Genomic DNA, 25,992 nt, shown 5'->3' on the forward strand with positions numbered 1-25,992 from the left:
AAATCCCATAGAAGACACTGAAGCCAGAGATACACAGAAACTTAACTTCATTCAGCTGTGTACCCTTGGAGTTACGAACCCCTGAGCATCCCATAACAAAATGAAAGCTGTCAGAGCAAATGAAAGGCTTCAAAAGCTAATCTTATGCTGTAAATCTATGCTGTAAAACAACCTAAAAGCATTGCCAGCGCTCGGTCCTGGCGCCGGCACAGATTTCGTGAGGTTTCATAAAACAAATATTCTGATCACAAATGCCTGATGAGCTCAGAGCTTGAGCTTACGGACAAGACATTCATGCCCATGTGTTGTCATCTTCTCTGCAGGGTCATTACAAAAAATAAACATCGCTGGCAGCCTGTTCCATCCAAGCTCCAGTGCCCTCAGAGCCCTCCCTGCTGCTGTATAATGCTCTCTGAACTTGAAAATGTTGCTTCATGCCTCCAGGAGTGACACTCGGGGCTGAGTGCATGTCAGCCAAAGCACATGGGAGTGAAAGGAGCTCCCTAAAAGTAACAGATGGCGACATTAGCTCCTATTCTCACAGCAGGCCAAGCTGTAAGAAGAAATTATTGAGTTGCAAAGGATTATAATATAAATACCACTATTGTACCATTATTTTTATTCCTCTGATACTCTGGAAATGAATCGGCCATAGATATTTTACTGTGTTTCATTAGTGCCTTATTAATCTGCATGAAAGAACCATAATGTCTTTCAGAGTGGGTACTGCAGAGCGGGCATGGAATATCTCAAGGCCAGAGCTAGACAGCACAACACCTAACTGCACAAAGGCTACTCAGACAGCTACAGAAAAGTGGGCTCGTACTCAGATGTTGTTGAAGGGGCATGGCTGAATTGGAAAATGCCCTGAAGTATCCTAAGAAATGAGATGCCATAAAACCATTTGGGATCATGAGAGAATCTGGTACATAAAATCTTCAGGAAGTACCAACAGTTCAGTGACACTGCGAATACATCTCTTTGTGCAGAATAACTGATGTGGGGAAGGGAAAAAGAAAAAGGGCAGGAGAACAAACTGCAGAGCACTATCTAGGAGGGAGGACTGATATCACACTTCTAAGTTCTTTGGTTGGGAATTCTCTTAAAAGTTTCCACTCAATCACAGTGAAGGAAAAATACCTTCCAGAATTCAGCTACGTATTTGATTTCTAGATGGTAGTGATCAGTAAGCATCACAGAACTTTAAATTAAAAATTACCTCAACAACAAGAGCTGCTCCGTGTCCTTCAGGGGGCAGCAGCCCACCTGGCAGACTCGGTGCCTGCCTGGAAATGCCCTCCCAAGCTCTGAGCATCAGCTGCACCTGTACAGCAGACACCCCTGTGCTGACGCTCACACCCAGCTGTGCTGGTACAAGGCTTTGTTCTTAGCAGCGCTCTGCTAACTCTTTGACAAGTGAAGAAAAAGTAACAGAATTTGTGAAATGAACAGAGGGAAGCATTGACCCTGGCCTATTGTCACGCTGACAATTTGACTGAATTATGTACCCGGCTCCAAAGACACTTTCTGTGTGGATGTGCGAGAAAATGTAAGGGAAGAATTACACCATATAGTCAGCTTTCAGAGAAGTGTATGTAAGGGCTGGTACAATTCAAATAAAGAGTAGATGTGTTTGAGAATGATTCAGAGAGAAAATTCATCATAGGCTGTGATTTTGGAGGACGCTGTTTACCACAGGCTCTGGTGGGTAGCTAGAATTTCGGGCTGGACAGGAAAAAGAGCCATGGTGTTTGTTACCTGGCTTGTCTGCAGACCTGATTGTTCAGGGGAGAGAGCAGAAAAGAGAATCAAGGAATCCTGCTTCCCAGGCAGATGCTGCAAACCCCCAGACACTGCTTCTTCCAGACCCGAGGCTGCCAGCCAAACGCATGCTTAGAAGTACTTACAAATATACCTGTGCCGCAGTCCCTTGGGCCCTAAGTTGTATCGCTGCCTACAAAACTCTGAGAGGAAAAATGCATTTGAAAGTGTTGCACGATTATGAAATGTGCATGTCTGATTAGAAGTGTAATTACTTTGCATTTTGATATGTCAGCAGCAAATGGCATTCTCACGGGCCACATCATAACATATGCGCTCTCACCCCTAAACCTCGGGCATTTCTCAACTGCCATTTGAAGGCAATAATGGAAATTCATGTTTTAATTTCTAATATTTCGTTGCCTGTTCTTATAGCCATTATATATGGCTGAATCCATCACGCTGTCTACAACTGAATCTCTAGAGGCACTTTACCTAAACCTTGCTGCTTTTTTCAGGCTCCCACATGGAGTCGGTACATTTTCATTTTCTATTACCCAGATGTGTATTAACAATAAGGACATTAACTCATAAAAAACACTAACTCATTGGTGGAGAAATAGACAGCGAGAATCCATTTAACTCCCCCATGTATTTTGACACTGCATTTAGTAAAGTGTATGGTCATTTTAAGAGTGCAGGTGGGCAGAGGAGCGCATGGCCCTGCGATGCTGCAGAGCATGGGAACGCAAACAGCGCGAGGCTGCTCTGAGCGTGAGCCTTGGTCGTGGTTAAGGACGCTGTCATCCAGAAGAAAAGGATTTATTAGAAAAGCTGTTACGGACCCACAATTAGGAAGGACCTGGAGTGTGGGTACAGGCAGAGCACCCGAGTCTTGTGCCCAGGGTTGGCAGAAGAGAAGCTCTTGAGCTGCGTCAGCTCAGGGCGCGCATACAGAACGCTGCGGGGTGCACTAGCTCCAGAGCAGCACTGCTTTATGCATCTCTGCACGTTTCCAGAAGGGATCTGGCTGACACAGGAGCCAGAGCTTTTGCAACCATCAATTCAAAAATGCCTCAAGAAATGTAAAACTGAAACCAAAGAGCTACTAACTGGCAGATTTTTTTTAATGAAGAAATGAAACAGCAGAGTCTGATGGAAGGTTTGATGTTCCCTCTCAAACCCCATGTTAGCATTAGCACTAAACAGATGTCCCACATTCCAAAGAAATGGCAGGTTTGGCACCTCTTCACGGTTAGCAAATTTAATTATGGCTTCAAATGCAATAATGGAGCAACCTTGCTTGGCTATAATTGGATCTGCAATTGGCATAGGCTTTCCTTCCCTCACTGTGCCATATGGGGAACTGCAGAACAAGGTGCTGCATATGTTCCTGCTGAATTACACTGGGTCAAATCAGGGTCAGATTAAAATATTATGGAAAGGAAGGGAGGGGCAATCAAAAATGAAGAGTGGGTGTTTTCCTGCCACACCAGTTTCTCTGACCAAATTACTTGGGATTGAATTGGATGCGGGCTCCAATAAAACAGCTACTTTAATTAGGAGAGCTCCCAGTCTGTCTGAAATAACAGCGTGTTCTGGGCAGAAGATCAGGAGAGGCAGAAGAGCTGGCATCGGGCGGATACAAGACAGACCCGAAGAAAGGAAAATAACCTTTTAAACATACCACAGATTCTCAGGGAAAAGCTTTCTCTTTTTATCCCTTTGGAGAGTTAATGGCATTTCAGAAGGTTTGGAACAGGGTAAGGAAAAACCATCCTGCGAATTCACATTACAGATCTGTAACAGCACACTGATTCATGGGAGCAAGAAGGAAAGCAGTGGCCATCTTTTATTTGGTTACGTAAAATCCCCCCTTCAGGCAGGTGAGGAGCAGTATCTGTGTGTGACTCTGCCTGACACTTTCCATTAGCAGACCTTGTTGTCTGCTGTTAATAACACTGGCAGACTTCAAGCACTGGGGCTGAAATTGCCCTTCCCGACCTACGTCTTAGGCTGAGTTTGTCTGCCACGTGCCCGCGCAGGCACACTTACACCTGATTGGGATGGCGGATTCTGATCCAGAGGAAGAAGAAGCAACCTTTAAAATAATTGCTCCAACAACTTCATAGCGCCAGCAAGGAAAAATAGCATTAAAATATTCATTGTGGCATCCCTCCTGCCAGAAGAAGAAAACTAGCTGTGTGAAGGGCGGTCGGTTGCTACTGAGAAAATGATCTGATGCTAATGCAGAACTGCTTACCTCCAGCCAATGTCAGCAATATACACAAGGAACGTTCTAACACCATTTAATTTTAATTTAGTAACATTCTGACAGCATTTTCTTTCTCCTGTTGAAACGAATGGGACTTTTGCAGGAACCCACCGGGGCCTCCCCTCCTCTTGTGTCTCTCCATAGAGTTGTGTCCCTCTGTGGCATCTCTTAAGGCACCAGGAATTACAATCCACTTACGCTGTTTACTATTTGAAAGCCTACTTTAAAACCCCGACATCGATGAGAAGTTAATTACTCTTGTTTTCCTTTTCCTGTACTTTCTGCGTGATAATTTGAAATTATGATTCTCGCACGTTTGGAATAGAACATGAAATCAGCCCTGATAGCACCGAGACCGGAATCAGCACAGCAGCCGAAGCGCAGCACCACGCACAGAGGTGTCTGTAAGCCGGGGCCAGCTGACTGCAATTAAACAGCGTTGCCATGGCACCGGGGAGGGCTGGGGAATAGCACGGCAATGCCAGTTACACGGAGCACAAGGGGAAGGCAGCTGCAGGTGACTGTGGCACTGCAATTTGGCCTCTCCGTCAGAAAACAACAAAGACATTTATAAATATTAATAATGATTTGCGGCACCTGTTAGTAAGGAAGACGGCTGCACACCACAGAGCAGAATACCGAAATAAGAGAGCTGTTACTTCTCATGGCAACTCCTGCCCGTGGTGACACAGCAAGGCCGGGCAGTTCCCTCCTGCACCACATGCCCTCAGCGTGTGCCCTCCAGATGCAGCGGCTTGGCAGAGCTGCACAGAGGCTGAAGGAGCACGAGGAAGAGGAGTCGTATGCTGGAGTTCCCAGTCCCGACGACTTCAGCTCCGCCACAGAGCACCCAGCAGCCCCGTTCCTTTTCTGTCACGCCAGGCACTCTGCACTCTTGCTTCTCCCAGTGCCATTTGTGTGTAGGATGCTGATGCCAACACCACCTGGCTGTTGCCACACGCACAGCAGCAGCAGGACATTCTCCTGCTCCCCGCACCATGGGCTGCTCCCACTCCCTGCTTTACAGACACTTCCCTGAGCACCTCAGGCAGCAGCTGTCTGGAAGATGACCAGGGGGAGGAATGGATTTTTATGCCATACAGGACCCATTTGGGGTGCGTGCTCCTTTTTTCCCCAGTTAATATCTTCAAGGAAAAGAATGGGAGAAATCCAAGTACGAAACATTCTCAGTTCACTTTAGGAAAAGCAAAACCAAACCACAAACTAACAGTGAGACCCCAAAACTGCAGTTTTGAGCTGAAGTTCCTTATAACTGTGCACATCTGCAAACACTTGCAGACAGCTCTGTACTGAAATAAGCTGCATATTAATCTCGTCCTTGAAGCAGCACGAACAGAATGCGTAAAAGTCAGTAAGAATGAATAAGGGCAAAAGTCTGGAAGATCTATTTCTTCATTACCTTATCTGGATACATTATGCTAGGTAATAACTCAATACTTTTAGAGAGAGAAGAAAGCCCACAGTAATGTCCTGGATGCCTGGATCCATATTGCTGCTTTCTGAATTACTAATAGCCCAGACCCTTGCTTGGAAACTCCTTAAACCTGTAGCTTTCCACCTATGAAACCACGTGTGTGATAACATCTCAGGTGCTCGTGCTTTTCCTGAATCCATTCTGGACAACGGGGAATTCCATATACTTCATCCTGCTGACAGGATGGGTCTCGCTCTTTGGATCAGATTCAGTTGGACACACTGCAAACAAAGTGTGTTACTCTGCACTAAGAAGAGGGTCAGTACTTGAAAGCATGAGCACCAGGACACGCATTAGTTTGGCATTCTACTTAACCTATAAGAAATACACAGATACAGCTTTCTCGTATATTACAGTCTCATTCTACTCATCATCAATGACAAAAGCATCCATAAGACACAGCAAGCTACAAAACAGCACTCGGGCCTGAATCCCAAGGAATCCACAGTCCCTCTTACATACAACACTGCTGATAAGTACTACCTTTATGTCAACATTTTCCTGAAGGGGATGCCACGGTACGGAGAAGTGGGCTGGGAGCGTCCTGCCGGGGGGAGGAACCACACACACCTTTCACTCCTTTTCCTCTCTTTCATGGCCAATGATTTCACTGAACCCTGAGTTCAGCCACGTGCCACGTACAAATCCCAATGCAATACACAGTATAAGGGATTTATTGGGTCATAAGGGGTGCAGAGTTAGCACGATTAGATTTTATATTGGCTGTGGATATGTGGAATATAAAAGTACCTGCTTTGAAGTTGGAGCAATTTCTAGGAAATATTGTTTGCTGCAAAATAAAAATTAAGACGCTGTTGGAAAGACCACAGCTTCACTTGCAGTTTCTGGATAAAAAAAAAGAGCTCTTTCTGCAAAAGCACAGAATTCAGCGTGCTTATGTATTCAGCAACAGGAGGATATGCTCCGGCAGTGGAGGTAACGGGAACAGGACAGACCTCAGATAAGTAAGAAATAACTCTGCTTCTTGAAGAAGATAACTTGCCAGGCTTTCACTGCGCAATGCTGTATCTGAATTTCCAGTCATCTAACAGATATTAAGGGAGCTCCTCTTCAGATCAGCTCAGCTAAATCTAGTACCTACCCTCGCTGGTATAAAATACCATCAGATTTTGTTCGCGTTTCATAGTGTGGCAACTACAAGTTCCCAAGTTTGTTATACTGAGCATCTCACCAGATTGCTGCGCTGCCTTGCTACACCAGCCTTGCGTGGGCTGTGAAGGAGCAGCTCCAGCCAGAGCCCCAGGCGGGGCAGGGCCTTTGCCCTGCTGTACTGCCCAGGAACAGGGAGCACAACTGCGTTTGCTAAAACCTTCCATTTTTGCTAAAATTGAAGCTCTATCTGTCTTTTACAACCCTGGCTGCTATGCTGCTTATTCCATTAGCAGCCATTAGAGTCCTGCTGCTGCAAAAGACAATTATTTGTTCTCCACCCGGCACACAGAGCTGGCGAGCTTGGCCGAGACGTCACCTGGAGGACAGACCTCGACTGGCAGCTTCCAAAGGTAATTTGGGCTCCTTAGTGAATGCAGTAGCGTGAAACAATTTTTCTTTGTGTTGCAGCAGCATCCCGTTTGTATGAGCAGGTCTTACAGCATGAAAAATGATGATTTACTCTCATTTCAATTGGAAAATTCCCTCTCATCAGTCTTTCATAGCACTGTATCAGACCTTTTGGAGGTAAAGCTGAGCTAACTTGGTAATAGGCCTTAGAAGAAAGAAAAGAGGTTGCTGTGGCTTTTTGATTAAATTCTTACAGACAACTGAAAAATAACACAGTTCCCTGAAGCCTGGATACCGCAGCGATGGTTGTACTGGTTATCAGATGAATATTCTCATCAGAAGCATTTCTGCAGCTGTACTCTGTCCAACTTGTTTCACCTCTCCACCACTCCTCCCAAATGTGAGAGAGCCAGCCTAGATTATTCAAGGATCTTGGATAAAAAATGGAACGCGCAGAGCTTTAGCTGGAGAGCTAGCCCATAAATTCAGTGCTTCAGCTGGCAGCCCTCGGCAGAAAGCACCCACCCCATTAAATCACACTGGGCAAGAAACTGTCATTTTGGTGAATCATGAGAATTACTAATTCTATTATAATGTGTGCATATATGAGGAAGGTAATTCAGTGGGAGTTTTAGTTTCATTTTTATGGTGTCCTTCAGAAGATTATGATCCTTGCTGCTTTTCCCTGTTGTCCACCCAACTTCCAAAGCAGCTGTTAAAATTGTTAACAGCAGCAGTTAATAAAGACAAGCCAAGTATAAACCTTTGCAAAACTCATTCCTGTTTTGCTGCTCCCCAGATTCTGGCATTAACATCCCATATACTTGGGGTCATTCAAGAAAACCAGAAAACCAAAACCAGCCCCAACAGCAGAGAACAAGCGCGCTTACCATGAACTCAAACTCTTGTAGTCCGCTGGACAAAAACAATCCAAGCAGCCCAACTTTGAAACAAATCCAGGAGCAGAGCAAACAGTCCCATCCCAACCCTGCACATGGAGCCAAGTTCTGTGGCAGTTCTGATAGCAAATATTTATTTTTGCACTTTGTTGTTATACGATGGGAAATGTGGGGTAACTTCTATTGACCTGTCTGGTTCGCAGTGATACAAAGCTATGTGAAAGATCAAAAAAATTTTGCCATCTAAACACTTCACATAAAATACATAAATCTCCCAGAGATACTAAACAAACACAGATTTGATATATCAATCCTCCTGAAACAATACAAATCACACCAACCAGTATTAGCACATTTTATGGGAAGCTGCACAAGTCCAAACTGTTTGTAATTTCAAGTCCATAATTTAAAAGTACAGTATTTAATTCAGAATAGAGAGATAAAAAGCAAAAGCAGATTTGTTCTTTTCTTCACTAGTGAAGTAGTACTTTGAAGTGCAATAAAGAAAATACTTGGTTGCAGTCTTACTGCAGCCTGTGTCTGGAAGAGGCACACACTGCTCTCGATTCATAAAATCTTGTATGTGTTTACGTGCTAAAGAAGAAGATGCCAGGTTTTGTCACCAGTATCTGCAAGACAAGTTTATTCAGTTTTGCATTAGTAGATGTAAATTGCTGGAGGCAACCATTAAACACAAGTAACCATGTGCTGTCTCTTGAACACTGCCGCTGCTCTAACAGATCAATGGCATGATTATAAATGTGGGCAAAGGGCTTTTTGTGAATTATTTTAATTCATTTTCAAAGTACTGCTCACATATGTCCTGTCTTGCTCCCTGTATAGTCCCTGAGCCTTTTGTCTTCAGAGAGCCCTTTTTAATCAGTGAGGAAAGGAGCTCCTTCTCTGCACATCTCGCTCTGTATTGCTGTTACCTCCCCCTCGCCTTCGTTTGTGAGACACTTAACTACACGTTTACTGCCCCCTCATAACAAACCAGAGGATGAGCAAAACAACCTGGGACTGAGCTGCAAAGAGATTAAGGACATGTCTGCGCTGTGCAATGGAGCACATTGAAAACAGCACTAGGGAATATGTACTTGTGTCTAATAGCTGCCACAAGCACTTTTGCCTGCTGCACAGCACTATGTCAAGCACTATTCAAGTCCAAAAAGCAGGGCTAATTAGCACTGTTACCCTCACATGGTGATCTTGCTGCTGTTTCTGGAGCTGGCTTGTAGCATCCCTATAGGCTTGCTCAGACCAGTATGCAGAATTACTTGCTCAGACCAGTGTGCAGAATTACTTGCTCAAGGTCATGCCAGAAATCAATGCCACCAACAAGAGAAGAGCCCAGATGTATTTAATATCAGCCTTGGCTCACAGTCACTGGGCTCTCTCATTCCCAAGCACAACATCCTTCCAGTACACAAAGTATTGGAGAAGCTCTTAACACATGCAGAGGAAGTGCAGCAGACACAAAGCCAGATCCCAAGAAGAGGACCTCACCAACAGCGCGCTCTGGTCCAGGACAACATAAAATCTGCCCCTGTGACTCAATTGCCTTGCTGGACCTGTACAAAAAAATTATTCCGCATCAAGCAGATGAGGATTCACACAGCCTGAATGAAGCTTATACTTGGCTGCAAGCTGCCCTGTGTGCACACAGGTGGGACCCCCAGCAGCAGCCCCTGCTCCACGTGGAGCCTCCACTGAGCTGCTCCGCACCAGCACTGCTGGGGCCACAATCCGACGCTCAGTACATGAACTAGTGACACTTCATGCCTAGGAGCAGAAATTCAGTTATCTACAGCAACTAAAATAACACTGTGCAGCTTGTCATACCCAGTCCAATTTGTTCCATAGTGTTTCAGAGACACCAGGGAAATACTCTGTTCTCCACTTAACCAAGCTTCATCTACAGTATATATTGGTTTCTAAGGAGTTGCTAGAGTGGTAAAGAAAAATAAAAAAAACCATGGAGGTATAAAACAAAACTACAGGCTTTCCACCACGACTCCCATCCACTTCTGTTACTGAATTTAAATCTAAAGCCATTTTCTTTCTGAGACAATTCCCAGCTTCTTCTGTTTTCCTCAACTACTGTCTCTGGCACGAGGGCTGCATCCTATTTTATTGTGTTGGCCCATGATGCCAGAGGTGGATGTTGGCGGTATGGCAGCAGAGGTTGAACCTTCCCAACAATATTCCATTCCAATTTGTCGAGTGCAACAGATGGCAGCAGAGGGGCGGTCTGACAGAATGGCGCCTGACATGGGAGTGTGGATGGAGCAAAGGGGTGGAATCAAATTCCTCCCTGTGGAAAAAATCGCACCCACTGACATTCACTAACACATGCTGAACGTTGATGGAGACCAAGCAGTGGATGTGAGTGCCGTGAGGGGTGGGCAGTGAGTTTCAGCAGTGGCAACAGAGGGTCACCTCTGCTGGTGCAGACTGTTATGAGCATGGCATGCAGCTCTTGTTCATCACTGGTGAAAATGCACAGTTAATGGTGGTGACTGTCTTGAAAAATCATGTTTTGTAGCTCAGAATTTGCTCTATCAATAGTGTTATTGCACTCTTTGTATGTGTTGTAGTTTCCATGGAAATAAATAGGAGGCACTACTTTCAGAGGGACCTGCATACAATTCTGCACTGATTTATACTTCTTTTGACTTAACTTGTTTAGGTGCAAGGGATGGGAAAAATGGCTTTAAATTTCCTTGCTTTAAACACTTCTTCAATCCACAGAGAACACAGGCAGACTGGGTTATATTTTGACTTTGTAAGTCACTGTCATATTTTTTTCCTCTCAAATCACAGTAGTTGAAACCATTATGTTTTTTCTGTGCACAAACAAAATTCATATCCTTTCAGCTTAAATTATTTTTAAATGGTGAGATGCAGAAGTAAGTACAATGACAAAGCACAGTGGGTTTCTCTCAATACACTTGGAGCAAAACCAAGATGGAGCTGTTTTCAGCATGCAGCAGACTCCCAGAAAATTACCCTCCCAGCACATGGCAGATGTAATCAATTTCCACGCTTCCAATCAGAACATCCAAGCTCTGGTTTCCCCCCAACCAGCAGAGAAAGAGGAAATTTGGAAAAGAGGATCTTTTGGGGGCCGCTTTTCTTGAATTTATTGCCACTGACGGACAAAGAATTTCTCCTGATTTTGTAAGAATTCCTTTTGGGAAGTTCGCTTAGCAGCTGCTGGGACATGAGGATGTGGGGATAACCACCCAGCTCCCCTCAGAGTTCCAGTGAGCAGCACCAGGACCTTCTGCAGACGCTGATGGGGGTGACAGCTGCCAAGGGGACTGTGACACTGAGAACGAACCGGATGAGCAGTCAGACAGAAGCGAGCAAAGGAGCCGTCTAATTTTTCTTTGGGGTATTTTGTTTCATAAATCTTCAGACAAGCTAACAACTTTTCCATTTCAGAAATCAAATCTCAGTGTGATTCTCCTTGCCAATAACAAAAGGAAAGATGTTACATATCTGCCCACAGAGCCTATTACATGGCCCCCAGCTATGCCGACTCTTATTGGTACCAATACTGAAAGGGAAAAAATTAGAGCACAGAAGAAATGTTTTTGGGGATGTGCAAGTCCCAAAAGGATCCAGAGCACACTGATTTAAGCTCTTTTGGTGCTGAGAAGAAAGAGCTATTATTGCGGGTACTTATAAACAAGAAGAAAGAGGTCCTTCAGTTGAGGAGAATTCTCTCCTTCTCTGAAGGGTCTTAACTTCTAAAAATCATGCTAAGGAGAAGTCAATAAATGCACTAACTGGAGCAGGAGGTCAGAACTGATGGCCCTGCTGAGGGCAGCCCTGTCCCCAGGGGCTTCAAGGTGGGCCCCGGTCAAGGCCCAAGGATTCAGGCTGCAGAAAGGCACTGAGGCCTGGAGAGAGCTGGACGTGGAGACCTCTCGCTTATTTCAGGCCTCCAGGCACCCTGAAAAAATAGAACAGAATTGAGTGCTCGCTGTTTAGACTGTGTGTGTGGGTTTTGGGAGCTCACACCGTCCTTGACTGGAAATTCGAGAATGGGTCTTTACCTTCTGTCAGTCACACTCCGCTCACTCTACTAATAACAAGCTGCCTGTACTGCTTCTTACAAAGCTGATCCTGTGGTAGGAATTTCAACACCACTCGTTTTATTCACTGTTATTTTAACTGGATGGAAACAAAAGGGAAACACTGCCTGCGAACCCAAGCTCTACACAGAGCCCCGTGCTGGATCGCAGCCTGCAGCGGCCGCCCACAGGGGTGGGCTCCTCCAGGGATCGCTGTCCTTGGCGCGTGCTGCGCGGCGGGCCTGCTCACCGCCTCCTGCTCCTCCTGGAACAGCGGGTTCAAGTCAACTCCTATCTAACAGGAAGCATTCTCCATATGTTTGTAAATGAAGTGGAATACAAATTTGGTTTGACGTCTCCTGCAAGAATCCTTTATCGTTAAAATTTGGCAGAGGAAAAAGACAGGAGTTGTTTCTGACCTAATGTCTTCCCACCCCTTTGGGTAAACTGCCACACTGGGAGACATTTGAATATCAGAGCTTATTTTTCTTATATCCTGAACTAGCGCTGTGGAAAAATCCAGCACAACACTGTATGATAAATAACAAAATGTATTCAGTTTTCTCCTCTGCCCAAACTGTGCTGAAGGCAGAGGGGCTCACGGTGACTCCTGCCTCTGCACCTGGCCACGTTCCCCCCTGGCTGTGGCATTAGGCAGCTCCAGGTCAGAACTGATTCCCCTTATGCTCCAGGAGGTGCCGTGCTCAGCGGAGCCTGTGGCCGACCTGCACTGCACGTGATCACACAGCTCCTCCCAGGATGATCTGGTGCTTCTGTTCCTCAATTTCCTCTTTACCTCAGCAGCCTGTTTTAAAGCAACATTTGTACACAGCGTTGAGGTACTTAGTAGAAGTCGTGTAGGAGTTCTTTAATTACTTCTAAGCCCAGCTTAGAAACTCTTGTTAAGACATTGAAAGGTTTTGACGAAGTAATGTGAAGCTTCTGGAGTAGGCTCCAGGAACACAGTTTCTCCTTTTTATCTTCTATTTCAAGTAAGAGTGGCAGCAAAAATGTAATGCTGTTTTTATTTAGTGCTGTTTGATTGAAAGACTAAGGGTTGAATTGCTAATTTGAAGAGCAATTCTCAATGGAGATACAACATTTCTATCTATTAAGGACAAGGTGCCCTGAAATTGCAGTCTCCTGCTCTTTAGAAGTTTTAAATTTCAGGAAATTATAGCTTTCTACCTTCCCTACAAAACAAATAGATGTAGATTTATGATATAAATAAGTGCCTAAAGTAGAGTACATGTGTATTTCAAATCAAAGAAGTTGCCACTTAACTTTCAGACAAGGCATTTCTTCCCGTCACTAGCAGCCTCACAATCAAACAGCTGTTGATCTTATTTTTTGCCCACCTTCACAACATGCTAGCCTCGCTACAACACAACTGAATTTCCCATTGTCAGGCCAAGTCCAGCTTATCCCAGTGCTGCTGTGCAGCAAGTGGAGCACAGAGATAACTATAAGGCAAACACAGGGCAGTCTTATCTCTCCCAGACACTATCTGCATGAGGAGGCATCTTCCTCACATCCCACAACATCCTCACACCTAAGGACACCATCCCCAACATGCTCTTGTCTGCTAGAGGCCCAGAACAGTGTCTTTCCTCTTCACCCCTGCCCGCGTCAAACATGTCTAAAAGCACTGATATTCTCTCAGTCCTCCAATTCCTGCACAAACTCTGAAAACTGGCAGCTTGAGTTGCCACAAAATGTTTTTCACCAGAAGTAGCTCAGCCATGAGCTCAGCCAAGAGCTGCACTCCTTACCCCAGTTGTCAGGCCACAGCCTGTGACCCTGTTTGCAGGAAGCAGTGCAGAGCAGAGAGCTATGGCTGCGCCGCCTAGCAGTGCTGGCAAAACTGCAGTAATGGACATGTCCCCAGCCCTGCTGTGAAAGGTGCTTTTATCTTAAAGGCTTCAATTACAGCTCAAGACAATTGATCCTCACCATGACAGACCTGAATCACAAAGCTGTCAAATTCGTCATCCGTCACCCAAACAAAACGCTCATGGATCCGCACACAGACCTCCCCCCAGCAGATTAATACTGATCACTATAACAGAGCTGTGCCCAGGCTGATGTTTGTGATCACTCCTGGAACTGTCAGAGGTTTCAAACATGTAACAGTCCAGCTAGAGAGGAGAGGAAATGATAGATAATAACAAAAAACCCAACATTTTTTAGATAGGGAAAGAATGCTTCAGTCTTATTCTCAATAAGATCATTCTTGCCTGGAAAGCAGCGTGGGTATTTGTACTATATACTGTGCTAAGCAGCTTGCAGCCTATATTGGGCAAAGGTGGTGTTGTCACCCTCATTTTACAGATGCAAAATGAAGACACAGAGAGAAGAGGTGACTTCTACAGAACGAGCCTGACAACCATCAGAAGTGAATGAAAGCTCAGATGCTTTATGGGAATGTTTTCACAGAAAGCCTTCCCTTTCCTGTCACTGAATTTCCCAACTGCATACACATAAATTCCTGTGGTGTTCACTGCATTCACAGGTTCTGATTCCTTCTGTTTCTAGCATGTTATAGACTGTCCACTTACAAGCAAAAACTAGGCTGTTAAGAGTTCTTCCTCCATATTTCCTTTAAAGGAAACTGACTCCAGGTGCCAAACTCAAAGGCATTTCTGGTGGGAACTTTCAAAGCTGCTTCATGCCCGCCAGTCTTTGTGCCGAAGTCCCAGGCTGGGTGACTGCTGGCACCAGAGGACAGGCAGCGTGAAGGCGGGCAGAGCGGAGGTGCCCCTGGGCAGCAGGCAGGATGCTCCTGGCCCTCAGCTGGAAGGACCGACTCTGATCTCTGCTCCACCTCTGGGGGCTGGTTTGGGGTATTTAGGCAGACCGGGCAGGCAGACACTGTGGCATGGCTGCATACCCCACATAGCAGCACATCTTGGGAATCCTATGCATCTGCAGTCACTCTAACTGTTTGCACTCTAGAAGCAGGAGGTAAGAGTGGTACTGCAATAGGAAAATGGATTAGATCAATCATATATATTTTTCTTCCTGAATACAAGGGAGTACCACCTCCATCCTAGCACAGACTCATCAATACTGGATTGTAGTGTTGGAGTCTGGCCTGCTTTTGAGGGACTCCTTCATTATTCATCTGCAGGCATCACAGCTCTGCTGGAGCAGGAAGTTTATAGCGCACGCTCTTGATGCTAACTAAAATTATAACAATGCCTGTCATCCTGCCTCTAGCATAACCTAAGACGAAACTTCCTAAACTGATGCTTCAGAGGGCAGCAAAAGAATAAATAAACCCCTTAGTAATATGTCTAGCCAACCGTACAATGCTTTACATGGAGAAAAACATCTTTCCTGAGCCCAACAGGAAATCATTTTGTGCCCTGAAGCATGCGATTTGTTTACCCTTAACTTAACATGCATAATGCTAGTTTTGTTTTTTTTTGCAATGAAATTATCCATTCCCTTTATAAATCTGGCTCTTCAGATTCCCCCGAAGAAGCTTATGGCATAGCTCGGAGAAATAAACCACCGGAATGAAACCGTGAGGGAAATTACAGTTATTTCTCCTAAACTGTCTCAACAACTGTACAGGTTGGACAAGAGTGCACACAGACAGACAAGCACTTTCCTGAGCAGCATTTTGCTGTTAACACTGGCAAACTAAGGTGTTGCCTAAATAATAAGATATATGAGATCTATTTTATGTTTAACTCCCTTTGAAATGCAGCACTGTAAGTACAGGTAATAGAGAAAACAGAAGTCTTCACTTAGCACTGGAGATTCTGGATTTTTTCTTCTTGTGTTCAAGACAGCTTTAATTCTGGTGGCGGATGTAGAAAATGGCACAGACACTTCAGACAGACACTGTTCCTACCAAGTGCACAGGGGTCACACCACTGGGAACCACCACATTGTTGGGGGGGCTCAGACACCCACCAGAGCAATTTTGAAGACCTACAGTTTTATAGAGGAGACACAGCTTCTGCTGGATAGAAGAGGACTTCAATGGCAGGATCCTGCTAACTCCTACAGGTCTTTTCCAGAATCTTGGATTTACACCGAGATGAATTTGTTCCAGCAGCCTCATGGTATTCTGGCAGCCCCTGAATTTCTGCCCCCCCCCCCCCCTTTAATTAACTCTCAGATGCTCTCTCTTGCTCTTGGGAGGCAGAAGGGCAGAAAGAGCTGCTTGCAATGGTTAAATGTCTTCGTTTTGAAGGCTGTCCAGTGAGAACAGAAAACATTCTTCCAGAGAGAATGAATACTGCTAATCCATAGCTGATGCACTAGTAAATATTGATGACAAAAATATTTGCTGAAGGGCAAAGTAAACATATTTCATAGTCACATCCAAACAACACTGCAGCAGAGATAACACTATGGTCATAGAAGTGTGACTTTTTTTCCTTGTATCTGTTCACACGCTGTAGTAAACTGCCTCCATTACATCTCTAGCATTAAGTCTTGCATGCGCTCATTGCAGATCCTGAGGACATCATTTCCATTGCAAACAGTGGCTGCAGTGTAGCAAGACACAGCAAAAAACCAAACCAAGCCAAAAAACCAACAATCCATTTGAGGGAACGCAGCGATGCAGTGGCGATCCATGAGGACTGCTGCCAGCCTGCTGAGGGCAAACCCCCTCGGCTCCTCTGTGCAGTCAGTGAAGAAGGATGGGCTTTCCCAGATGGTGAAACAGAACAACCACATTAAGCTCCTGCTCTGAGTAGCCTCTGAGGTGAAGAATCCTGTCTTCACTAACTATAGAGGGATCCCAGGTAGATTAACTGCAATCAGTGGGGGCCTCACAGCACGTTCTTTTGTTGGCTGGGATAGAACTCCAGCACGCAGGATGGGGTCCAGGTCCTCCTGCATAGATGGTGCCTGCAGGTCACTTCAGATGGTGTAATGTCATGCCTGCTGTAAGCTAACCCCATTAAATCTACTTGTTTATATTTTTCATTTTTAATCGATTTTCAGCTGGACTTTTCTTGCCGCTATTCAGGGAAGGGAACCACCGAGAACGAATAGCAAAATTGCATTATTATTATAGGCTAAATTCCATCATACAAGCTTACGGTAGGATATGAAACCTATACAGGAAGAGAACATCTCCAATGCAGAGCTTGCGTGCTAGGAAAGCCAGATAAAGGACGGGAGAGCACCTTATCTCTGTCTGACACAAAGCAAATTAATGGCTTACTGTCCCTTCCGTGTGAGCTATTACAAAACAAAACAGACCCCCCCCCCCAAAAAAAAAATAAAAAAAACCCAACAACACACAAAACCGCCACACAATGAAACACGCAACCAATGAGAAATCCTTGCATGAAAGCATTTTTGTTAGAAGTGTCTGTATGTTTATCCCAATGCGAAACAGAAAGATGACAGCAGCACCTGAGCTTCGGGGCGGCCAGCCCCTGCTGCCACTGGTGAGGCACATTCTCCTCAAAGGAGGAGGCAAGTAAAAAAAAAAAGTCAAGGAATCAGTCATCTAATTAATTCAAGGTTGTGTTCTTATGTAAGTAGATATCATATTAGAAAAGGAGGCAGCCCTAAATGTGCTAACATTCACCCAGACAAATATTGACATTGAAGCCGGTAGGATTACTCCCCGGAGACACGTTAAGCGTACACCCAAATCTCTGTGGAATTTGGGCTTAGCTTTGTTGAACAAATAGCTGTCAGAGAATTATTCATTTTGTTATATATCGCATCATCTGTAGGAATACTGATAAAATAATTTGAATATTGCTGAAATAGTGATTTTATAAAATACTCAGCTGGTCTTTTTATGTGGGTGAGGGATAAGGCAGGTACGGATACAACACGTTTGGGAAACAGGAGAAACTTGGTCATGTTACAACAAATGTCATTCATCTCCTTGGCGTAATCACATTTATTAAAAACCAAGGTTAGTTACTGTTTCATATTTGCAAGCATCTTTTCCCATAGAGCCCCAGAGCGTTCAGCAAGCCCTGCAGCCTGCATGGAGCTCCTTCCTGCTCAGCACCCCAGCCTCAAAGCTCCCAGCCAGCAGCTCAGCTCGGGCAGCAAAGAATGAATCCATGAGATTTCACCTCTGTACCGCTGCTCACATCCACGCTACTCGACTCATTGCAGCCTGGACCCAAAAAAGCCCTTTCCCACTGAAATGAATGGTAAACGGGAAGACAGAGCGTTGGCGGAATCTGCATTAAGGGCACACGTGTATCCTCAGCTGGGAAACCATGCTTCAAGCCACTGCTTAGACACTGCTACACGAGAATAAAGATTTGGGAAAGAGGTAGAGGCATGCACCCGAGAGTAACGATGTGGGGAAGAGGTAGAGGCACACACGCAGGCCGCCCATCTGCTGGACTGCAAAGCCTGGGGTCTCCCTGGAGGGGCTGGGAAGAGCAGCAGGAAGGCAGCCCCGTTGGGACAGCACGACCAGCAGAGCCCAGCTGCGAGCAGGAGCCCGGCCCGGCAGCGCCAGCTCGCTCCCGGAGGAGCCCGGCGCGCAGGCGGCACGGCAGGGCTGGGACCCGACCAGCAGCCGGCAGAAGGGCTGGTAACGAAGCACCACTAGAGGACAGTGGAAGCTAAGAAATGCCAGGCGAGGGTGGTGCTGGAAGCGGGCCGGGGGCTGCAGAGCGGCTCCGGGAAACAGCGCCCGCGTTTCCAGGCATCAGTGCAGCGGAGGAATCCAAGCGGGGAAGCTCGGGGAGAGCGCTGAGCGCTGCTGGGGCGAGGGTGTGCGAAACGATTCGGAGATCAGCGGGAGTTCCCTGCCCAGGACCTGCCCAGCCCATCAGCAGGCGCACGTGGCAGCTGCTGCAGTCGGGGTTGAAGAGCCTGATGGGGCAGTGTGCTGAAATATCGTTATTATGACATGGAAAAAAATTAATCAGCTTGCGAAGAGGTGACAGCTGTTTCTCTGGTTCCATTTACATCTCATTTGTAGTGTTTACCTGGTACCTTGGGTGAATTTCAGAGACAGCTAAGAATACTTCTGCATCTCCGAGACTGATAGGTGAGAACAGAGGTAACTTCACGTGGGTGACTAATTCGACCATTTCTTGCTAAACAGCAGAAACCCAGACCAAAAGGAATAATTTGAAGACACATGTTTTGGACTGCTGAATATGACTCTTCGCTGCATAAGCTCACGCTGGACATATGTTTGCATGAGGACATCACAAAGGTTCTGTGAAAGACGTCATAGATGTCAATGCCAAGCATGTCAGCTGACTGTAATCTGGAAGAAAATGCCCATCTAGAAAACCCTTAAGACATCTCACCACTCAGCAGCCAAATGTGGCTACCCTACAGTTTGTCACTGCTTCTCAGTGATGTCCTTGTGACTGGCAGTGTGACACAACCCCTCTCCTCCAGGGCAGTTCCTATTTGAGACTCCTTGTGGCTTTATCTCAAATTTTGTTCCATCTCTCATATAATTTCTAATTCTGCTCACGTTTCTCCCATTTATTTGGGACTCGCTTACTGCTCGCAAGGCAAAACGTGTAAGAATAGATCACAGCTGCCAAAGCACCTTTCACACTTAAGTGTCCTGGCTCACTTTACAAACCATGAGAAGAGTTGCAGCATCCCTAAGAAATGGCTGCAGTTAGACTCAGGGCCGTGCTCACCTCCCACCCAGGGCAGCAGTGAGCCTTGTTACAGTGGGTCCCAGCAGCAGAGCTGGAGGGAGCAGAGCCCTGCCTGCCTGGTGAGGCTCTGCTCTGCTCCCTGCTGGAGGCGAATGCCACAATAAGCACGTGGACAGATCCGAAGTACTTTCCTCCAGAGTTATTAATATTTTATTAGCAATTTATGGATTACCCTTTCTCCTCCCCACTGTTCTCAGACATGGAACAAAATTAAAAAACCAATCAAGCCATCCTGTATTCCAATTAAATACAATGGAACAGATTCCCAGGGGCTAGACTGGCACTTGCTGGGGCTGTCCTTTATAACATAAGCAGAACAGATCCCAGTTTGCTGCTGTGAACAGCGCAGTGCCTACTGTGCATCCTACACTGCAGGGTATGGAGGGCAGACCTTATTCTAGAAATGCAGTTTTCCCTAAGGAAATATAGGAAAAAAATGGCAGCTTGTTACTCTTTCTCCCAATCTTGCTCACCCTCATGTGAAATAGCAGTAAAGCTCTGAAGTGACAGCACGTTATGCCAGTTTCCGTGGTTTTGGCTAAGCTGCTTACTATGGCTTTTACACTCACAGGGGTTTGACTTTTCATGGCAGCCTGGCAGCCCGGGGGCATGGTTTGTAGCACCCTGTAATTGCAAGGCTGCTGTCAAAGAGCTGATGCTCATGGGGTGGCAGGGAAGAGCCCAAGCCCTGGGAACAGCTCCCATCCGTGCAGCCAAAGCACAGAGAGATGCACAGAGAAGTACATCCTCTCTTTGATGGCTGCAGAGTAAAACATGGACTCTTAAAATTCACATCCTGCACTTCTTGGTCTTGTTACCTTAAGGGAAACATCGGAAAATTTGGCACTCTGTGTTCTTGAAACATACGTTCAAGGGAGTATTTTGAGTGCTTCCCCAAAATAAGGAATGCCTCTTTGTCTCTGCTAAGGACTTCCTTCCTTTACAGGAGAGATCAATGTGTTTGCAGTTCGCTCCTGAAGGAGAGGACAACTGCAAAATGCTCAGCAGTGGCTTGGTGACTAGGGGAGAGCAATGCACTGAAAAAGGGAAAGAGTGGAAGGAGAATGAAATGCAAACAAAGTTCGTTTCAACCCCAGCATATCATTATTAGTTAAAATGCCCAAGGTAACCTCTATTTCAAGTTCAGTAAGTGTAGCAAGAACCACGAAACTCCAGGTGAGGACCGGGCAGCCTGGCTGCATGCACCACATTGCAGCACGCTGTTGATTCTCCACCCCCTGTGCCCTTTTCAGTGCGTACATTCAGGTGTATATACAGACATGCACCCGCCATAGACAGCTGAGTAACAATCCTCCCCTCATTTTTTTCTTGCAAAATCATTTCTCAGCAAATCCAGATGGTGCAGAGGAGTCTGATGAGAAGAATGACCTGGTTCTGAGTGCGGAGGTCAGGGGACAGATCCTGCATGTCCCTGAAATGGCAAATGAAGCAGATGTTTGCTGTTATTGCCTACTGCCGAGGTCCCAGCAATTCTTCCTCACTAGCTGCACGGTGCAAGCAGCAATCATGCATCACCTTCTCTTCTTCTAATGGTTGCTCAGGCGTGTAATAAGTCAAATTTCATCTTGCTGATGAATCTTATTTTAGTTGTTTGGCATGACAGGCATTTCTGTTTTAAAAAGTGAATGGAGACATCTGGCTTTGGCAGGGTGACTAAAATGAGCTGTGTCTGGTCCATGTTTCCCTTGATTCACCTTAATTTGCTGACACTAGGTCCAGCTGTGACTGCAGACATAACAGCAAAACAAGCTGCAGAAGCCACCCTTTACACCTGCCCTATTTTGCCTCAGACAACTTTATCTTTCATGGTGTAAAACCATGAGGTATTCCCTCTGTCGCCTGAGCAGTGCCAGTGCTGCACCACCCCTGAGCACAGGCACTGAACCTGTGAGCACACAGGGGATATTCCCATTCCTTCTGCTGGCTCCACTGATGGCAGCATTACTGTCTGCCAACCAAGCACCACCTCCAGCTCTTCCTTGACCACTCGTCTCAACCTTGCACTTATGCAGGGAGGCACAACACTGCTCTGACTCGTCAGTATCTTGCATAGTGTGCAGGACCAGGGTAGGTCACCGCACAAGCTTCAGGACTGAGAATCAGACCCATAATCTGGGGTCACCAGTGAGAGACTGCTGCTGCTTCATCCCCCTTGTAATAGCTTTCTCCCTTCACGATGAGTTATTGCACTCCTATTTTTGGCTGTGCTTCATTTGGGAGGTTGGCACAGAAATATTGTTTGGCAGACACAGTCCTGCCCTGGCAATCTACTGTTTTGGGGATTGTTTGCTTTTAACTAATTCATTATATTGCTGTACTGCAACGTATATCACTTGTTTTCCCCTCCAGCAGAGAGTGTTTATTAGAAAACTACTCTCAGGAAAGTTCCCTGAGACAAACAACGCTCAGCCTGCTCAGAAAGGCTGGCAGTCCTGCTGCCCAGCTCCAGAAAACAAAGGCAGTTCCAACACATTAATGCATGCAGTTATTAATAATAAGCTCGGGATCATATTTTGCTTGATATTAGTGCAAACTTGTGTTAACATCAGTGCCTTCACCTAGATTAATCCCTGAAGTAATCACAGAGAGATTTCTCAGATGAAGCCTGGGTTTCACCAGTTTCTCTCTCTCTGTGTGATTGCTCCTCCCAACCCTGATACACAACCATCGTTTCCAATGCTGGTAACCACCCTTCTGACTGGCAAGGGTTATGCATGCCAAAGAGATTTAACAACATCACTGCTCAACCCTGATTCTGGAGCCACGGAGCAGCTCTTGTTCCTTAGAGCCAATCCCAGCAATTTCCTTTTTGGCACACCAGCAGCGTTTGCTTGGCCCTTGGCATAGGGACTACTGCAGGCACTGCTTGCTGATCTCAAAACAACCCTCAAGCTTCTGTGACCTCAACTGCAGCTGTGTGAGGGCAAAATCTTCCAGAAATACCAGGAAAGCCTCAGAATTTCATCTCTTTTAGCTGTCATACAGACTGCAGTAAGCATACTATTGTGTTCAAGAGCTCAGTCTAACCACTGGTTACTGCAATATCTAAAGACACGGTAACAGCGCCCTGAAATCAGACAACACAGCTGAAGTCCACCACACAGTACAGCACTTGCCTCAGAGAAGAAGCCTTATACACAAAGAGAAAGAAATGGAGAAGCAGCAGCACCTGATTGCAGAACGGCTTGGGTTGGAAGGAACCTTAATGACCACCCAGTATAACCTCCTGCCATGGGCTGGGTGCCACCTATGGGTGCCCTCTCACTCCCACCCGTGCCCTCCCCCAGCTGGGCACAGGGCTGGCATAGGGTGAGCGCAGGATGCTGGGAGCTGGCTGAGCTCCTGCAGAGCCTCTGCTGAGGTGGGGGCCAGACCTGCAGTGCCTGAGCCTCCCAGGTAATAAACTCCCCGGCCCGCAGACAATCCACAAATTAACCTCATTCCCTGGAGCAACGTGGCTGCCCATGTGAGCCAGGTGCAGCAGGATGGCATCTCCTCTGCACGCGCTGCAGAACGGCCAAGTCCCCGCAGGCACAGCCAAGCGCACGGGCAGAGCAACCACACACCAGGACATAAGAGAGAATCACCGATCTATCAGGTTTCTGCCTGTCATAATAAATAACTCACGAAAGGACATTCTAGACCATAAATTACAAGATTTATAAAAGAGAAAAAACGCCCTTCTTTTCTGGTGCAGCTGCAGTGGTCCTGGTTCTCCATCGGACCCCGGGTTCTGCTGCAGGTCAGGCCAGCAGCAGTGGGGAGCAAACTGTCTGAAGCAAAGAGCTGGCACATCGCCGTGGCTTTGGATGTCTGTGTTACAGCCCGAGCCCAGGCAGCATGCTCATCTTCAACTTTGTTGTCGTTTTGCATATCGAAATCTCATGCACGTCACCCAGAGGAGCACGGATCAGCAAAGAGGGACAACAGAAACACTGTTAATAATTTCCCCAAACCTTACCCTTTGCCTCAGTTTTAAAAACATGCCTTCTGACACGAGCTAAGAGAGTGCAGCACGAGAAAGCACGGCTGTAAAGCTGGTATTGAAATCTGGATCTGTAAGGGGCGCGAGTCAATCTGTTAGTCGCTAGGAAAAGCCTCCGCTAACCATCTGGGCCTCCACTGCTGCCTTGCTGTTTGTTGACATCAGCAGTCCTTGAAATGTTCCCAACAAAGCCCAGGTTTTTATTTTTCACACCTGGGTAATTAAAACAGGTAAGCATTGAACACTGGGAGCCATTTTGAAAAGATATCATTTTCTCAACCCAGAAATGTAATTTGCTATCAAACAAAGCGTTTCCACACCCCGTTTCCCAGTGCTTTAGCACTGTAATTTGAAATACAGGTGATAGCAATGACTCCTTCCAGGCAGCTGCCAGGTTGGGATGCGATTTGGAACAAAGCACTTGCCTCGTTCTTACACACCTCAGCTGCCTACTGCCTCGGTGTGCAGAGGAGACAGTGGGAAACGGGAGGGAGAGCACTCGGAGGAGAACAGGCACCTCGTAAAATGGAGAGGAGGGCAGGAAGACATGGTTTGTTTTACAAGAGACTTACCACTCTAAGCCTTTCTTAGTGGAAATTCCTTTTGTAGGAAACCTGATTTTCAGTGCAGCATTTTGGAAATAAGCTTGGCTGATTCAGAAGAAAATAAGACATAATCCCTGCAGCAAAGTCATAAAATCCTAACATAGAACTGTGCAAGGCTGGAATGCCTTGGCTTCCCCAACAGATTCCAGCTGAGTCCTGAGCAGGTAATACCAGTACCGCACACAGAATCATTTCCTCGCAGTATCCCAACAGCATTTGTAATCTAGTTCAGCTAATTCAGAGAACTTTTCTGGAGACCAAAGCTAATAACTTGGGTGACAGGGGCTCCCAAGACTGAGCTGTAGGAACTGATTTTCCTCTGGGGAGTGCAGAACACGGCAGCACTGTACGTGCGTCCCAGGGACTTTTCTCCCATGATCGCATCACAACACGCAGCTGAGAATCAAAAGCAGTTTCTCAGCTTTAGTGGATTCTACTCTAACTCCAATTGTGGCTTAATGTACTTCTTGAAAGCGCTAATTTCATTAGATTTATTTATAGTTGTAGTGGGATGGTAACAAGTTACTCTATAATTCATGGATCACTGGCGTAATAGGAACCATTAGCTGTCACATCAGTGCAGATGAAGTGAGCTTTGACCTGTGAATTACCGTCACAATAAACTCAACTCCTGCAGATACCAGTGTTATTCTTGTGGAAATAATGTATGTTAATTTGAAGTAAGTACTTCAGTGAGGAACCTAAGAAATTAAAGAGTCTAATCTGCTCCTGATCTTTTGTCTTATTTGAGAGCTGTACTTCTAATAAACCTATTTGAATATGCAGAAAGTAATGAGTTACTCAACAAGGAGAACTAGGGAATAACAGCAAAGCGAAGGACAGCTCCTTGCTTGACAGTTGATTTACTGCCAAATATATGTTCAGGCAAAAAACAACAAAGGAACACGAATGCGAACTATGGTTTTGTCACTGGTAAAGAAAACAAAAAAGGATAAAAGTAAATGTAAAGAATAAGGAGAGGTAATGATGGTAATTTGTTTCCCTATTCTGAGATAATTGGTCCACGCTGAAAACATAATTAGAGTACATTAAAGAGATTAAACATAAGGTCTGAAGCACAGAGTGAAGACAAGTGTGAGTTGAGATACTCCAATTATGACATTTTAGGAGTCGCAATATTTTGATGCTGGCCTTTCAAAATTTGGGACAATAGCAATACAGCATTCAGTTGTCAGATACCTGCTATTTCTATCCCTTTTCCTGTTTCTTTGGGCTGCAGCCTCTGACAGAGTGCCTGCTGCTAGCAAGAAGCAAGGTAAATGATGTGACAGTCCATGTGGTTAGGGACGACTGTGCTGCTGCTCAGAGTGTCTTGATTGCTAATCACACCTGAGAAACGGTGTCTCATTTACCCAAGGGGCTTCAAAACCTTCATGTCTTTGCTTGTTTGTTCCCCGCCCTCTTTCTTCCCTCTAGGTGATCTTGTGCTTTACCCTTATTGACGCAATACCTGCGGTGACAGATGGTTTGGAGCCCTCGATGTTCCATCTGCCATGTAGGGCAGTACATGGCACGCAGGGGCTGGGCTACGGCAGCCAGCAGACTTCAGCCATCATTACCCTCTTTTGTCAGCAGCAGTGGAAGTGCTCCTGGACAGGGACGCCCCATCCTGCCTGGTATGGCTCTGGACATCCATTGTTAATGCATTGTGGACATACGAAATGACAACAGCTTTTAACTATTTAGA

This window comes from Numida meleagris, chromosome 17 (assembly GCF_002078875.1).
Source record: "Numida meleagris isolate 19003 breed g44 Domestic line chromosome 17, NumMel1.0, whole genome shotgun sequence".
Lineage (NCBI taxonomy): Eukaryota > Metazoa > Chordata > Aves > Galliformes > Numididae > Numida > Numida meleagris.